This window comes from Notolepis coatsorum (genome assembly GCF_963971535.1).
Source record: "Notolepis coatsorum genome assembly, chromosome: 1".
NCBI classification, from domain to species: Eukaryota; Metazoa; Chordata; class Actinopteri; order Aulopiformes; family Paralepididae; genus Notolepis; species Notolepis coatsorum.
The window spans coordinates 38484663-38503446 of NC_140165.1; positions in this window are offsets into that span (position 1 = coordinate 38484663).

Sequence of the window (18784 nt, forward strand, 5' to 3'; positions counted from 1 at the left end):
ACCCACCCTAGATGAATGATATAACGTTGCCCACGGAATTATAAACGACCCCCCGCCCATCCGGTCAACATCAGATGATACGTAGTAACGTCTAGAAGTACCTCCAGTTGACATTTTTTATCTGGCACAGATCGCTATCAAACTGTATTTCATCATCAATATAATGCATTTGGGGCTATAAATCAAGTTCTGGAGAAAGCTGCAGAAAACGATAAAAACATACTTATACTTTAGACCGTATTTTAGTATGAATATGTGAATGAAAAAGTATAACGTTGCTACACCCTGAACAATATATATAGGACATTGAATGGGCCATAATAATGTCAATTTAGCAATACAATTTAAAAAGTTATAGCCCTGCAAAGAAGGGGAACTTCTCCATAGACAAATAGAGCTGGCTAGGGATGGTAAATTATGAATTAACCATGGCGATCAAAGTGTTAATGTCTGAAGGAGTCGACTGAAGGCTTCTTGTCCTCTGCAAAAGCATGCAATTGGTCCACTGATAGAATAGAATAGAATAGAAATACTTTTATTATCCCGTGGGAAATTAGACACTGCAAATCGCTCAACATTTAAACATTTAGACAGGACAGGTCACAAATTAGAATAATAACACAAATCAAACCAATTGCCTAGGATAAGAGTAGAGTAAAATAGGATAAAATTAAATGAAATAAAATATACAGAAATAAATACAGTAAGAATATACTGAGCATACTGAGCATGGGGTAAACAATTTGGTCAATATAATTATAATTTAAATCTAACTAAATGAAATATGAAATATATATTCCAGTATTCAGTGTAACTAGGTGCTTTAGGTAGTGTATGCTTTAGGTAGTGTATTGTCCTCCTTGGGTTCCAATAAGACTTAGATCAATGTCTGGCAGCTGTCGCTGCCCCCTGTTGTGGAGCCTGGAGGGGGTTGGGGTTGTGGGACGCCGCTCGCCACTCTTATCTCCCAGAGAGCCTTCGACTCCAGAGCTCTCGGTTCGACCTTGGTCCAAGAATTTGTTTTGGCTGACTGACTGGCACAATTTATCCCAGCCACGTCCCTTTAAATTTGATTTGAATAGAGTGGAATATAACTCTATTGATTTGAGTGGAGTGAGTTTTAACAACTCCGTCCAAATGACTGAATGCATTATTAGTCCAAGTGTCTTATCAGTTCATTTTGGTAGATCCTGTGCGCGGTAAACAGATCCAAAATCTTCTTATTGCAGTCCAAAAGCTTCGATAATCCAAATAATACCACGTCTTCAAGTTTGTAGCCCAATTATGATGTCCCAATAGGCAGAGAGGGTTAGCCTTATTCTGCTTCTTGAAGAAAATATGCAATCCACTGATTAGATCCATTTAGAGTTGATTTGAGTATAGTCCGGCCACCGGCACGAAGCAGGGCATAGCAGCGTCAGGCTCCATGGTGCAGTAGAGGCGGCGGTAGGAACGGCCTTGAAGGCCTTGGGAGAGAGGAAAGAAATGCGACTTGCAAGAGGTGGGAGGTCTCCGAGGTAGATGACAGCATCCTCTACCCCCAGTCGGGGCTGGTAGGCGAACTGGAGTGGGTCTAGGTGGGGTTTGGTCACCGGGCGGAGTTGCTCCAGGACTAACCTCTCCATGGTCTTCATTATGTGAGAGGTTAGAGCCACCGGCCTGTAGTCCTTGGACGTGCTGGGACGCGGGCACTTGGGGACAGGGACCACACAGGAGGTTTTCCACAGTGTCTGGACTCTCTGCAGCCTCAGGCTCATATTGAATATGAGCTGGAGCACATCACACAGCTGAGAGGCACAGGTTTTGAGTACCTTTGGGCTCACCCCATCAGGACCCGCAGCCTTGCCTGCGTGTAACTTGCTCAGCTGTGTACTCACCTGGTCTGCAGAGAGCCATACTGTGGGGGTTTCAGGTGTTGGGGGTGGGGGGGGAGGAGCGGGTCTTCAAGCCGCAGGGGGCAGACAGGCTGCACCAGAGATGGGGGGGCGTGGGCAGTTGGGGGGATGGAGGGGGGGGGGGGGGGGGTTGCTCGTGTTGAAGGGCTGAGAGGTGTGGGGGTGGGCAGGGCAACTGAAGTGTCGGGGGGGGGGGGGGGGGGGCAGACTCGCCGGGGCCGCTGTGTCAAACCTGTTGTAAAACAGGTTTAGCTCATTAGCCCGGGCCACATCTCCATCCACTCCCCTTCCCCCCACCGGTTTGATGCCGGTTATGGTCTGCATTCCAGACCACACTTGACTGATGTTGTTGTTCTCCAGCTGCCCTTCCAACTAGGGCTGGGCGATATGGCCTAAATATGATATCACGATATTTTCTGACCTTTCGGCGATACACGATACACATCACGATGTTTTTCTTTTTTACCCCAAACAATTCATTATGAGGCTTACCAAGACAGTATTTGAGTTTGCAAGCTAACATTAAAGACAAAATAAAATACCCATGCATTTAGCATTTTTATATTAGATTTAGATTATTAGATTATATATTGCATATGAGATATAATATGATTTAGATATGAAATATGATGAATTGAAAATGGGGGACCCTGATGTAAACAAGACTAAAGTCTTTCTCTGGTCTGCATCCCCTTAACAATTGTATGTATTGAGCTGTACTGTACCCATTCTGCAATATGTTAAAGTTTTAAATCAATCAATAAATAGCATTTTAGCATTTTTATGAAACTACTGTATATATGTATGTCTCTAAATGTTTTGATGAATTGAAAATGGAGGACCCTTATGTAAAAAAGCCGAAAGTCTTTTTCTGATCTTCATCCTCCTGTCCTGTACTGTATTGTACCCATTCTGCAACCTTTTAATACAGTTTTCATTCATTCATTCTGACGGAAACATAATCATTTTGATTGACAGTCGAGTCTGCCAATGACGTCACACCGCTTGCACCCGCCCTGCTGTTCTTAGCACCAATCGTCAAGCGTTATTATTTTTTGACTTCCTGAATGTCCCGTGTGCTGAACATCAACAAAGCTACTAACGTTAGCTCCCCGCGGCCGTCGAGTAGGAGACCAGTGCTTCACAGGATGACTAAATGAGGCATAATGATTTTACTACAACGAATGTTATAATAAAAGCCTTTCCATACATCTGTCTGATTGAAAACTTTATTAACAGACCGCGGAATGGGCATATCTCAGCACAGGCTGAGATATGAACGAGTAACGTGTGGACAGATTGACGCGACACAATCCTCTTGGGCAAAACATCACGATATCCACGATACGTTGAAAAAGTGTATCGTTAATGAACTGTACCCGATATTTATATAATATCGTCATATCGCCCAGCCCTACTTCCAACTTCCTCCTGTAATTATCTTTGCCCTCACTGAGTTTAATTCTCAGACGCCCCTGAACTCGTTTGACCTCCTCCCTATTTCCTGCGTTGAAAGCCCTCTTCTTCTCGTTCAGAAGGGCTTTGATGTCCTTAGTGACCCATGGTTTATTGTTAGAGTAGCAGGTAACTGCACTCTGTGAGCCCATCGATGTCCTCTCCGTGGGGCTCACACAGTGCCTGCCAGTCTGTGACCTCAAAGCAGCCCTGTAGTGCCTCTTGAGCCTCCTCCGACCACCTTCTTACAGTTATTTTGGTCGCAGGCTGTCTTCTGACCAGAGGCACATAACAGGGGTTGAGGTGAACCAGGTTGTGGTCCGACCGGCCCAGCTGTGGTAGTGGTGAGGAGCTGTATGCCTCCTTGATGTTGGCATAAAGCAAGTCCAGGGTCCTGTTCTCCCTGGTGTGGCAGCTGACATATTGTTTAAAGTTTGGTAGTGATTTGTCCAGTTTTACATGGTTAAAATCCCCTGAGATGAGGATTAAAGCCTTTGGGTGTTTCGTCTGAAGACGTGCAATTGCGCCGTGAATGACGTCACAATATGGCTGGGGTTACACCATCTCTTATTAATAAATAAAGCAAGCCCCCCTCATTTACGCTTGCAGCTCCCGCGGTTGCGATCAGAGCGCACAATCTGAAACCCGTCTATAGAGACATTGCTATCGGGATATATCTGTGTGCAACCATGTCTCAGAAAAACACATAATGCTACACTCACGGTATTCCTTCTGACTGCCGGTAAGCACGGCCAGCTCATCCATCTTGTTTGCCAGAGACCTCACGTTGCCCATGACGACGGAGGGGAGATATGGTTTAAATCTCCTTCTCTCTCTCCTCGCTTCAGCCCTCTTCTGTCTCGCACGTCGCCCTCTTCCTCGACATCCCCGAAAGCCACCGTTAGTCCTTAGTATCTCCTCCGGGAATATGTTTGTTAACTCCGGGTTGGTTAGCTGGTTGCAGCGCGCCGGCTGGTTGCAGCCGGCTGGTTGCATAGCGACAACAGCTGATCTCTCGTGTAAACAAAGGATGCTCCGGTCAGCTGTTGTCCGCTCGAGAGTTGAAAGAGTAGTTCCCCTATCAGCCAGATGGACAAAAACTTTTCTAAAACTATTCTAAACTGCATGTCTAGAAGGGCACGACTTAGATAAATAAGGACTAGTGTCCAGGTAAAAAGAATATGTACAATAAAGACGTAGAACTTGACAAAAAGAACAAAACTGGTAGAGCGATCTGCAGCAGCGGCCGTCTCAGGCGACGCATGCTCACTGAGACTGTCCACAGGCACTGATTGATACATCTTGATATTTGTCTAGTCTAGTGTGTTCATTAGATGGGTGAAATCCTCTTTCAGTGCCTCTGTGCCTGTTTTCAAAGGCAGTTAGTCTCTGGTATGCATGCCATTAGCGTTAGCCAAGCTTCTAGGCCTCCTTTCTTTTGGAAAGAATGATAAATTTTAAAAAAAATAGTTATTTTTTATTTATTTTTATATATTTTTTATTATATTCGACTAAGAGGTTGGCCAGTCGACTACGGCTCCTTTCGACCGATTAGTCGACTAATCGATTAATAGGGGTCAGCCCTACAACATGGTAGATCTTAAATAGCTCTTGATAAGTTTCAACTTACTAAATGATCTTTGACCACCAGCTACGGTAACTGGGAGCGTCAAGACAATTCTGAGGGCAATGCAAACGTCTCCAAAAATGCTCTGGAGTTCCATCTTGTATATTGCATTCAGGAGATCAAGAGAGCTACAATCAGGGGGGAAAGTGGCAGAAAATATTTTATTGAGATGCCTTATCTCACTCTCAAACTGATCTGTGAGATCATGTGAGTATTTCTCCCTCAGTGGCTGACACACAGAAGCCATGACACTGTCACTCAACTTCCCAATTTTAAGTATGGCAGCAAATTCTTCAACAATATTTGCTGTTGTTTGGAACCGAGTGTCCAAGTCACTTATGATCTGGTCCATGGCAGTGAAAAACACAGTGTTACGGAATGTTGTTTCTGGCCTGTCCTGACCTGTTGCTTCAGCAGTTTCATCATGAAACCTCTTCCTCCTCCTCTCAAGGCTAAGTTCTTTTTTAAATGAGGTGGAACCTCCATTTCCTTAGCTACCATTGATGCCTCAGACAGAATAGCCTCCCATCTATTTCTGAGAGTCTGCATCTCATCTCTTAGTGCAGCAACATTACCTGCCTCCACCTCTATTGAGATTTTCCCTGACTGGAGTATCACATTTCTGTCATCAATAGATTGCAATACTTTCACCCAAATGGTGAGAAGGACAATGGCAACAAACGACATGAGGTAGTTCCTCAAACCAACAGCTTCAGATCTGGCCTCAGCTGTGAGACTGCATGAGCTCAGTATGGTAGCAAGGGCTTCAATGACACCAGGTAGGTGCTTTGCTACAGGTTTCACAGCATCAATTCGCGCACTCCAGCCTATGTACAGAGCAACCTGTTTTCTTTTTGTATATAGACCAACGAGATGGACTGGCACTTACAAATGTGTAGAGGCGGTTAATGTAACCAAAAAAGTTGGACACTTCAGGGCTCGATTCTGCAGCATGCACACCTACTAGATTCAACGTGTGGGAGGCACAAGGTGAGAAAGTAGCAAGATTATTCTTTTTCAGTATTTGGGCTTGGACTCCCTTGATTTTCCCTGACATATTCACCCCATTATCACACCCTTGCCCCCTGCAATCACTAATGTCTATCCCTAGATCCAGAAGCACACTCTCCATCATCCCTGCTATTTCACATCCTGTTTTTCCGTTGAATTCAATAAATCGTTCAGTGATCTCCCATTCGCCTGTGTCTTCATTATAATGTACATATCTTATGAGCACAACATTTTGCTCCGTGTGGGAAATGTCAGGCGTTGCATCACAAATGATTCCATAGTATATGACATCCTCCCTTTCCGTCAGAATGGTTTTTAAAACCTTTCCCCCACACAATTCAATAAACTCGTTCTGGATGTCTGGGCTCAGATAATGAGTTAGCTGGCTTCCTTTTTTGGATGTCCTGATTTTGTCTAAGTGGTCTTTCAAGAGTGGATCATATCGTGATAAAAGTTCTAGCGTACCTAAAAAAATTCCATTGTGGACATCGCCCAAAGCATGCGTTTTACCTCGGAAAGCTAAATTCCTTGTTGCCAAGTGCAGAGTGACATCAAGGAGTCTCTGCAAGATAGCTTTGTTTTTCTCAATTTCAGACTGTAGCTCTCTCTGCAACTGATGATCAACGCCACATGCAGTCATAACCGAACACTGTAGGTTTTTCCATCGCAAATAACAGTCCCTGTGATTCCTACTTGTTTCATGGCTTGGGAATTTATCATACATGCGACGCCACTCGACGTCACACATCTTGTATCCCTGGTCACTACTCAAAGCACTATAAGAGGGTATTTTTTGCTCTTTGGAGAAAAGAACACATGGTATGCAGAACAGTGCATTTGCACTTTCACTGTGAATCAACCAGTCCCTTTTCACTTTTCCCCTACCCTTATCTGCTTTGGTGTATTTCAAGTAATCTGGAAATCTCTTTCCCTTTGAATCATGTGGAAATTCTTTATCTGTTTCTCGCATTGCTAAATTCTTTACAATAGTTACCCTGTCCTTGTCACTCATCCTAGTTGGGAACAACCCTGGGTCAAGTGATAGCAGAACTTCTATCTCAGACACCACTACAGGTGGCTCAGTATCTGTGGCATCCTGTGTCAGAGCCTCACTTTGTCCCTGACATTGACTGTCCATATCTGCTTCCTCCTCATCTGTGCTGCTTTCATGGTCCTCGACTTCTTCTTGTACTGGTACTTCTGCCTCTTCACCTCTGCTCTCCTCGTTGGCTGCCTTGCTCGAAGGCCCTGGCTCTAGAGTATCCATAGTGTACATAATTTATAAAATGCCATATAATAGTAATAACACAGTACAGCTTGAGCTATCTCTTAATTGTTATAATAGTAATAATAATAATAATCATTTGTATAGATATTTTCCAATTGCTCAAATCTAGCTATAGCTACTGTAACAACCTCAATTTAATGTGCCAGTGGTCAATGGTATTGCAATTACTGGAAGAACTAGAGTAACTAAATGTGAATATTACCTACAGTTGTATTCAATGCATGGTAAGCATATTTTAAATCTGTTTGTTAACCCCACGCCCTGCTGCTTACCTCCCTCTCCTTCAACTGGGAGCTGGCCTGAGGGAAGGGGTACTGATACTGAAGTCACATCTGTGCATTAGAGCATTATACAGGTTAGGTTTGCTAGCCATAGCAAAAGGGCATAGCTGCTGGATACAAATTCACTGGGCTCATCTACACTCATCTTTTTTTCTTTTTTTTTTTTTACTTTTTTTTTTAGCGTTTATCGCTTTTCTGGTCAAGCATGACCGACAGATACAGGGTGAAACGGGATATAGAGCAGGGGAAGACATTCTGGCAAATGACGGCGGGTCCGGGAATCGAACTCGGAGTCCACCAGATCCGTGACGCAGGACGGTTTTCCCGACGCAGAAATAGCGCCGAGATATGCGGTGAGCCACTGGAGCCCCCTACTCATCTCATTTTTTATAGCAACAGGTAGCTAACGTCAGCCACAAAATGTTGGCCAAGCTGTTATGGGCTTCAAAACAAGTTCTGTGAATAAATACCTTTCTTGTGAAAATACTTGGTGACTAGCTGTCGACCTCTTTTATTATTTTCCTCTTGCTGACGTTTTTTCTTTAGTTTCTGAGCCCCTGACTCATGAGCTGTAGAGGACATTTTCCTGTCAGTCTGTTCAAGCTGCAAGCTGCTGGTGCACTGCTGTGCCGCCTAGTTATAGTTGAAAGTGGGGGTGCAAGATTAGTAACTGGCAGGCAAGAGGTGGTTTGGAGTGGGTCCGCCACGACCACCTCCATGGCAGAATGTTTTTAATTTAATGAACACCTGTACGTGCAATTTCCTGCAATATAGAGCACAGAACTGTCTCAAAATCCTATGGGATCCTAAAGGATTGCTATAGGGTTCCAAAAACGTATAGAGATTCCTATAGCATTTATTTTTTTACTAGGGATGTTATCCTACACTTTAAGCTGTCTGATATCCCATTACCTGTAACTCTTGGGTCTCTTTCTCACTTCCTCTGCCTCCTCCCTGAGTCTGCAGTCACCACATCATTCTACACAGGAGAGCAATACACTTAGGAATACACTGAACTGGACTTTGAATACATGATTTTTTCTTTTTTCTGCCATGTTCTACCTGGTTGGCTGGCTACACACACACACACACACACACACACATACATACATACATACATACATACATACATACATACATACATACATACATACATACATACATACAGTGTGCAGGTTAGTTACAGTAGGAGATGGGCTTCTATCATAATTTATCTTCTATCATTCTATAACGCATTCTTCTCTTTTATTTTCATTTCAGGTAGTTGTACCTTAAGATACTTGAAGGCTGGCATCTGTAAACGCAGATATAAGTACTTTATTCTTATTTTATTATCATTATTTTCTTTCCAATGAAATGAAATCAGAAAGTGGTATATGATGGAAAATATGAAAGTCAATGCTTGAAGGAAAATGATAGACCACTGTTACACGCAATTCAAGGGTGGATACAAGTCTCAGGCTGCTAGTGGCTTCGGGAAATCTGATCATGCGGCCATCTTGCTTTCTCCAAAGTACAAACAAAAAATCAAGAGCACACCGGTAGTCTCGCGAGAGGTGCAGAAATGGGATGTGGCGTCAGAGGAGACGCTCCAAGCTGCGCTTGAGTGCACAGACTGGAGCGTGTTCCGCAACACAGATAACATTAATGTCTACACGGAGACAGTGCTGGACTTTGTTCGTACTTTGGTGGAAGAAACAATCCCCACTACCACAATTAAAGATTACCCAAATCAAAAACCCTGGGTAGACAAATCCGTCCGTGAAGCTCTGAAAGCGCGCACCAAAGCATACAACGACGGCCTGGTGGCAGGCAACATGAATGACCACAAGGTGGCGTCGTTTGTTTCCTGTTTTGACGTGTCATTTTGTTTTCATGCAGTTGTTTTGACAGGGGCGGACCAAGTTCACATTTACTCTGGTGAGGGGGTTGTGGCCACGACCCCCCCGCCGGGCTGTGTGTGGCTGGTTCTCCTCTTCCGCTTGATTGTGGTCCGGGCTGATATACGGAGCCACGGATTGCTGTTGTTTGATTTGGGTTGTTTTTATTATACACTGTTATGTTCTGTTTAACAACTCACAGTGAGTCTGATGTACTGTGAGCTGCGCCAAGGGCCGTCACCATATATCGGGACATGGCATGATGTGAGCTTTTTATCCTCCAAGTAAATCATAGTTTTGAGCGAATTATTATTCAAGTATATTCTTTAGTAGGCCGTCCTTTCTAGGCCGTAGGTTGTCTCGGGAGGTTTTTTGGCCACATGCAGGACTCTGTTTGATGTGACCGGTGGAGAAGTTGAAGATTGTGCCATTTCTCTATTGACTATTGTGCTTGATATGTTGAGTCGGCCGGTTGGGTGTGTTTTTTATTGTTTGGTTGTTTGTTGATAATTTTGCATATGGTCCCCCTTCTATTTCATTTTGGGAAGGGGGGACAGTTGAAATATGACACGTATATCACGTAAATATTATAGCAGAGACATTCTCCCATCATTACACTATACAAAGTTTGTTTCCCTTAAAAAGACGTCTCTCTCTCAGCCAGAGGGCCACTCACAGATTCTTATCAGTGACCTGCTGACCCTTGGTGCAGGGCTGTGGTTCCGTCCCTCTCACACACAAACCTACACACACCCCCCCCCCCCCCCCCCCCGACCCCCCTCCCACACACACACACACACACATACATACACCCTCGCCTTTGGTGAGAGATCCCACCAGACCACCGGATCAAATAATTCAACTCATTATGACAAGATGCCACAAGCCAACTAATATACGACCAGGTCAAACACTGGTCGCATACTCTAGTCTCCATTAATCACAGATCGTTATCATAGAGACACACATGCACAAATGCGCACGTAAGTGTGCGCGCACTCATGCACGGCTGACATACAGGCTGACCAATACACAAGACACACGACGTGCACTGAGGAGAGACACCACATACACACACTGGACTAGGGGACTAATAAAGATCACCCTCACAGGGAAGGGGGAACTTCTTCTGCTTTGACTTCTACTGGACACTGACTGGACGGACTGACTGGACTCCACGGACGAGACTGCTGGACTGACCCACAATGACTTTTTTTCTTTCTTTTATATACTCGACCGGCCGGTTGTAACAATCTAGATTTCAATTGTACCTTGCTATATTCACCTTGTATAAATAATTTGCTTATTCACTTTTATATTACATTGCTTGTTAACTTTTTATAATAAATACCTTCAAAAGTGTTTCATCTCTTATATCTTTAAGTATCTTTTACAACTTTCACGAGTGAGTCTAAAACGTGACAATGGTCACCCATCCCTGCAGTCTATTTTGTAACAGGCTACTCTAAGGCAAGCCAATAGAATAGTCTCGGACCCCTCCCATGTCTTACATGCCGAGTATGAGCTACTGCCCTCTGGGAGGAGGTTTAGAGTTCCACGCTCTAGACTAAATAGGTTTAAAAACTCCTTTATTCCGATCTCAGTTAAACTTTTAAATAGTGCCAGATATTTGGTTGCTATATTATCGTGTATACTATAATATTATAATTTTAATATTATATTATTTGTGTATACTATTCTAATTTTGTGTTGCCAGACATCCTGCTGTGCAGGTACTTTACTGTATCTGTAGGAGCTAATTTAGGACTTAGGAATGTCATGTGAGGAATGTCAGAATGTTAGGAATGTCATGTGACTACTTAACGTCAGCTGGGCAGCGGCAGTTTTGTGAATGAACCCAGAGTAGTGGGTAGCGTTATAGTTTTTTGACCGTGCAAACAGCGATTTAACATGTTATGTTTTTCTTTTATTTATTAAATGCTAAACGGTACATTGTGGTCCTGTCGTGCGCGTTCAGACTCCCGTTAATGACCTACTCTGCTTCAATGGCATGGGCGGAGTTTATGGGGGTGCAGGGGGTGCAATGCACCCCCTGGTGGCCGGGGGTGAAATTGCTTTAAAAAAAATAAAATAAAAAATCAAGATTATTTTTATTTTAATAAAATTATAATAATTGTGAGAAACAAATCTGAATTCTATTATGTTTTGTTTTACAATACATTCATTTTATAGTAGTAATCATGTCACATTATAAGGTGAACCTTCTGTAGTGTGGCAGTGAAAGGGTTAACGCGCGGCCAAGCACCAAGCAGCAGCAGCAGAATGCCCCGCACGATAGATTGTAACGCCAAAGCCACTTATTCTGAGATGATAATTAATGTATCTGGATAACCAATGCACGGATTTTGTCGAGGCAGGTAGCGTTATTTCGGGAAAATTGATATCTATAGTCTGGTATATTTTTCGTCCACGAAAAATGGAGGCTGTAATAATTATTATTGCTCGAGACCGAGAGTCTCTATGAATAATAATAATTAGAGCCTCCATTTTTCAAGTCAGTTAAAAATGATCCCCCGTAGTGCTGTGTGTGTGAGTGTGTGTGTGCTGCTGTATTACCTAAATAAAATAAAAAATTAGGGGTTAGGGCATTGTAAAAACGCTAAAATAATAAAATAAATGTCAAAAAAATCACGCGCGCCCACTGCGTGCGGGTATCGTTCGCCAAGCAGTCGCACCCCCTGGCGTCATGTTCAAACTACGCCTATGTTCAATGGTGTGCGAAACTCAAAGACCGTCGGATATATACACCTACATTTGTCAAAAAACTAGTCTACGGAGCTTGTTAACACTGCAACAGACTTGGAACTGGATGGATCCGAACGAGAGACAACAGTATGAAGTAGGAAAACAGCCAGTCCCTTGATTCTACGACAAGGTAATGAGAAGCCTTCATGTTGTTATATTGCCTGCCCGCGACGGGGCGAAGAGAGAAGGCCAATGAATACGGCCAATGAATAAATATGAATACTATGAATATTCATTATATTATGAACGTGACAGAATGACACGAAAGTGACAGTTCCCCTGCAGGCAAACTCACGTCGCAGACTTAACTCAACCAAGCAGAGTGCGTCATAATATTAGAAGTTGCTTTTCTAAGAATAAGAAAAGTGACTTTTAAGTTAAAGGTGCTTTTGAACACTGCAAACTAGAATGAGTCACTCTGCAATTGTTACGATGGATGAGGGAAAGGAGCATGACGTGGGAAATCCCAAAGAACAGGGAAGTTCTTAAATTAAAATTAAATTAAATTAACTGAAAAAGGATTGGAGTATAAGTTGCAAAAATGCATTGGACTAAGAAGACAAAGGCTGCGAGACCTGTCTAATAAAATGAATATGATGGAGTCATTAATGGAGGACGTACAAAATGTACAACATGTCCAAAAAGGGATGGAAAATGACTTTGCTAATGTATTAGAGGAATTCAACTGTCTTAATAAAGAAGTGACATGCCTATTATCCGAGGAGGAACAAGCACGTGACCAAGTGTTGAAGTGCCACGAAGTGACCCTTTTTGTATTTTGACATCCTGTTCTCTCTCTGACTTGTGTCCCTTGTATGATGTAATATATTAAGCATTATAAAGGATTAAATATAAGTATGTATTATAAACTTGATAACAGGACGAGTAGGCCTCTGATATGACAGATGTCTTTTTTCTTATATAACCTGTATAACTATATACACTATAAACTATACTTCAGTTAATGGAATATGCACAGTCAGAATGGCAAGACAAGAGGCCTCTGGGCTGTGAAGCCAGGAATGTGGTCACCGAGCGCTGACCTTGACAGAGGAGCGAAAGAGAGAATCACTGCCTTACAGTTATGAGGCGGAGAACTATTGTACACTTTAAAACTACATGTATGACGTGTAAACATATCAATCAGTGTTTAAGTATATGAGTACTGTATTATACAGGTATATATATCTGTATATATATTAGAGCTGGGCCGTTAACGGCGTTAACGTGCTGCGTTAACGCTATACTAGTATCGCGCGATAATATAATTAACGCATTAATCTAAAAAAAAAAACATTTTTTTATCTTTTTTTTTTTTACATTTTTTTTTAACCTTTATTTACCCAGGGTAGGTTCGCTGAGCACATATGTTCTTTTTCAGGAACGCCCTGCTTCACATTCACACAGTTCCATTCACACCTGGGAGCTGCCCAGTACAACCACAGTTGACACCATTGGCCACTGAGCAACTCCACTGGAGCAGTTGATTCAAGCCATTGTCACATAGTTCAAGTTTGAAATGATTCTTTCTGTTTTGCTCCTGAGAGTGTGCTAGATACTGTACTGTACTGGTAATATTATTTATTTGTGTTAACTTCTGAATAAAACAACTTATTAAACACAAGTACATCTTATTGAACATTATTTTGATATTTCATTACCAATTATCATAGCAAAACAGCTTTTTCAAACAGTCTGTAATGCATTTTGGAAACGGGAGATGGGCTCATGGTGTAATGGGCCACCTGGCCTGAGAAACATAAGGAGCAAAGAAAAAGTAAGGACTTACTTCTGGTCATTATTTGGGTAGAACAAACACATATTTTGAATGCCTTCGGCAGGTTTTTTTTTTTTTTTTTTTTTGCCATTTTTATCTAGATTAATCTAGATTAAATCCAGGATTGCAGATAGATTAATCTAGATAAAAAAAAATTATCTATGCCCACCTCTAATATATATATAAGCGTATAGGCTATTCATGCTAGAAGGACCATGTATTGTATATTACAGTAGGGCAATTGCTTCATTCAATACTGCTGGACGCCCTTAGGAATGTGCCTATGACCTTTTGGGCCTCTGCTAGCCTGCTAGAAACAGATAGGTGACCTAGGGATTTTCCACAATATCGTACTCTGTTCCAGTAAAACTGTTACAATTACTTTTTTAAGTTACAACCCAGTGGAGTAGACAGGAGCCAATGGCAAAGATACAAGTTGGAAGGAGGAGTGGTCATTTTTATGTGTTATGTGTTGATTGGCTGGTAGAATGACATCACTATGACATCACTGTATTTAGACCAATAGCAAAGAGGTCTTGATATGATGCAGGGCCTGTATAAAAAGGCCAGCTCGCTGGATCCCAGAGAGATGTTGAGATTTTCCATTTTTTGACTTCAGACACCATTCTTATAGTGGCGGTGACGGCTAGAGAAGAGATGTTTTGTTTTATACTTCTTTTAACTGAATTGGACATTTCCAATGCAGTCTCTTTTGTAACTTGCTTTTTCTAATTAAAAATAACTTTGTTATAATACCTATTGAATTTGTGGACTGCTTTCTACCGCAATGGGTCACGACGCTGGCCTCACCCTTCTCTCGTCTGAGGTAACGGTATAGCTATATCCTGGAAGCCATGCAGATTGAATCAATTGCTGGTTACTGCTTTTCAGCTAAAGTTTATATAGAGGATATTATATATATATATATATATATATATATATATATATATATATATATATATATATATATATATATATATATATGGCACTGTTTGTTGTTTGCTGCTTCCGGTATCTCTGTGTTCGACGGGCTCCATCTGGTTTGTGGGAAACTGAGAGTCTAGTCACTGCAGGAATTGATAAGGGGTACTGGGGCTTGCAAATAATGATTAAGTGTTAGTACGCTAATATTACACTATTGGCAATAGTAAAACTTATTAAAAGAGAAGTAATATCATCAGACTTTCAAATGAGTAGCATTACAGGCCTTTCCTCACAAATGAGGATAGTGGCGGTGCCGGTGAAGTAATATCATCAGGCTTTCAAATGAGTAGCATTACAGGCCTTTCCTCACAAATGAGGATAGTGGCGGTGCCGGTGAAGTAATATCATCAGGCTTTCAAATGAGTAGCATTACAGGCTTTTCCTCACAAATGAGGATAGTGGCGGTGACGGCGAAGTAATATCATCAGGCTTTCAAATGAGTAGCATTACAGGTCTTTCCTAAAATGATGATAATAATGATGATAATAATAATAATATTATTGTTATTATAGGCAATAAGAGTTCTCCCAGACATACATTCGGTTTATTACAAACAAAGAAGAAGAGGTTAACAACTTTCTATGCTTATATTTCATATCAACTGGATATAACTAAACTAGTGACTATGAAGTAAGCTTGATAGAAATAGTAATTGACCCGAGAACTTAGCGATATCGGGCGGCCACAGGGTTCTATCTCGAGTAGGTGATCTGAGATAGATAAGAGACAACCCATCGACATTCAACACCAAGATAAAGATTTGCAAGATGGCGTCCAACCCGAAGACAGCGTTTCACACACCAGCCACGCTGGACACGCCCGCCCACACGGGTCTCAAGTAAGCCGCTCATCACTGGGATCAAGAGTTTCAGCAACACGTGCTAAACAAGAGGCAGAGCATGCAGCGTTGCTGGAATGCGCCGCAGCACTGAAGAAGTGGCAGCAGCTAGCGCTGGAAGAAGCTAAACTCAAAGCTGAAGAAGCTAAACTCAAAGCTAAAAAGGAAGAGCTCGAGATGGAGACTGCTTTGGCTGAAAGTAGCGCGAAGCTAAATGTGCTCAACGAGTATCAAAGGTCAGTGGATGGTGGGAGTAGGAGCCGCAGAGGGAGCGTGAAACACGAATTAACCTGCGCCTCGCCTCCTCAACCGGACAACGCAAACCATCATGCACAGCCACGGATGCTACGCATCCAACCACCACAAATGGCTCAGCGAGACTCTCTCATCTCTCATTCCAACTAGGGATGTCCCAATCCGATCACGTGATCGGGATCGGCGCCGATCACGTGCTTTTCAGAGGATCGGGATCGGGAATTTTTTTTAATAAAAATCGGCAGTCAAAAAAAGATTTTTTTTTTTTTTTTTTTTTTCAACAAACATGACCATGTTCACGTCTTAAACTCATACGGAGGCCTTAGTTTTGGTTTTAAATTACATATAATATATCATTAATGTATTTATTGTCACACAGAGCAGAATAATTGTCCACAACAAACACATCCCCTTTAATTTACACCGTTGCAACAAACACATTCCCTTTAATTTTAGACGCTCACATCACAACAACACGTTGCTCCCCGAAACATGGTTATCCACTGACTTGAGCAGCTGCTAGAGGTTTGTAACTAAGCATTTTAAAATAGAAAGTCAAGCCAGTCCAACAGCAATTGCAATGTTTGCAAGGAGGACATTTCACGTGGAGGAAAAACTCATGAAGCAGCAGGAGGCGGAGTTCTCAGACTAACTTTTCAGATAACGGCAATTATTTGCTGTGTGACTGAGGATTATCGTCGGCGTTTCAGACCAGAATGGAGCTAATCATTACGTAAGTCGAACACTGAATGTATACTAATGTGCAAACATATATTGAAACTTTTAATATTTCTCATATGAAGCACATATGAATGTAATAACAAGAGCCGCCGCGCTCGCGCCCGGACTATAGGCAACAGAGGGGCTTCTTGCTCCGCCAGTTTCTGACACAAATGCGTCAAAATTGATTACTAATGTGAAAGATCGGATCGGGAACGATCGGAATCGGTAGATATTTAAAATCACATGATCGGGATCGGATCGGGAGCAAAAAAAGGCGATCGGGACATCCCTAATTCCAACATCAGTGAAGATGATGACATGCTGAAGGTCATGCAAAAACAGAACATAATCACAGAGCTCCTTGTAAAGCAGCAGAGGCAATCACAGCTACCGACAAGGGATATCCCAGTGTTCAGGGGTGACGCACTTCAATACAAGTCCTTCATTCGAGCATTCGAACACTCAATAGAACAGAAGACAGACAACGATCAAGATAAATTCTACTTCTTGGAACAATTTACAAATGGTGAACCCCAGGAGCTAGTTCACAGCTGCGTTCACATGCAACCTAGCAGGGGCTACAAGGAAGCAAAGCGACTGCTTCACAGGCACTATGGAGACGAGCTACGGATCGCCAGCGCTTACATAGACAAGGCACTCCAATGGCCGCAGATCAAGTCTGAAGATGGAAAGGCGCTAAATGCCTATGCAATGTTTCTGGTCGGATGCCGCAACACAATGGAGGACATCGATGCAATGGAGGAAATGGATAACCCTAACAACCTACGGACGGTAGTATCCAAGTTACCCTACAAATTGAAAGAGCGTTGGCGTGACTAAGACGGGGAGGACGTGACCCTCTTGCGCCGCCCCTGTGCCTCAAATAGATCCGCTATCAACTCTATCTTTAATCTTTCAAAATGTTCAGTTGCTATCGCTATTAGCTCTATCTTTAATTTTTCAAAATGTACAGTTGCTATTGCATGCACTCATCTGTGTTTCACCACACACATGAGTGCATGCTTACCAACTGTCCGTCTGCAACACTACTATCACCGACATCTAAGAAGGGAGATCCCCCCTTGAACGGCCCTTCTAAGGTTTCTCTCCTCCACATTGCCTGTGGAGCTTTTTTTCCCCTATTGTTAGGTTTTAGTGAGTTTTTCCTTACCTTCGCGTGGGGTATGTCTGGGAGTGCTTGCATTCTTTCATTTATTTGCATTCATCTAAAAAATGTTTGGACCCTATGGTGTTCTTGTTCTGTTCTTGACTTATTGTTATGTTGTCTTCTTGACTTGTTTAAAGAAGACCTGTACGGCCCATGGGGACATTAACGTGTGTTGTCGGGCCCTATAAATAAATTTGATTTGATTTGAAAATGTAATGACCTGGTGACCTACATAGAGCGTCAAGCCAAAATGGCAACGGATCCCCTCTTTGGTGACCTACCAGACAGCCGTCCAACCACAGTTGGAAGGAGCGAGAGGGAAAGGCCCCCAGCTAGGAAAGAGAAACGTGGGAGCTTTGCAACAACCGTCACCACGGAAGAACAAAACAAAAAAGGAAGTGCCTTTGAGAAGCCATGCCCTAGACACTTGTAGTCAAATCAAGAGTCAACCACACAAGGAACGGGTGAAGTTTTTAAAGTCAAAAGGCTTGTGCTTCGGGTGCTTGGCTTTGGGCCATCTCAGCAAGTTCTGCAAGAAAAGAACGGAGTGTAAGGAGTGTGCACTAAAACATCCGGACATCCTACACAAAGGCAAAGAAGAAAATTCCACCTTCCAGGATAGGATCAATGGCGCAGTATCAAGCCCTCAAGTTTCCTTCACGCAAGAGGCCACCTGCCTCACTGGGGCCGGAGAAAATGAATGTGTGCTGTCAATAATACCAAAATCAAGTCAAGAAAGAGTGACAAGCACGTAGTGACATGCTTTTTTGGATCCAGAGAGCACAGCAACGTTCATCACAGAAGGCCTGCGGAAGAAACTGAATGTTAAAGGGAAA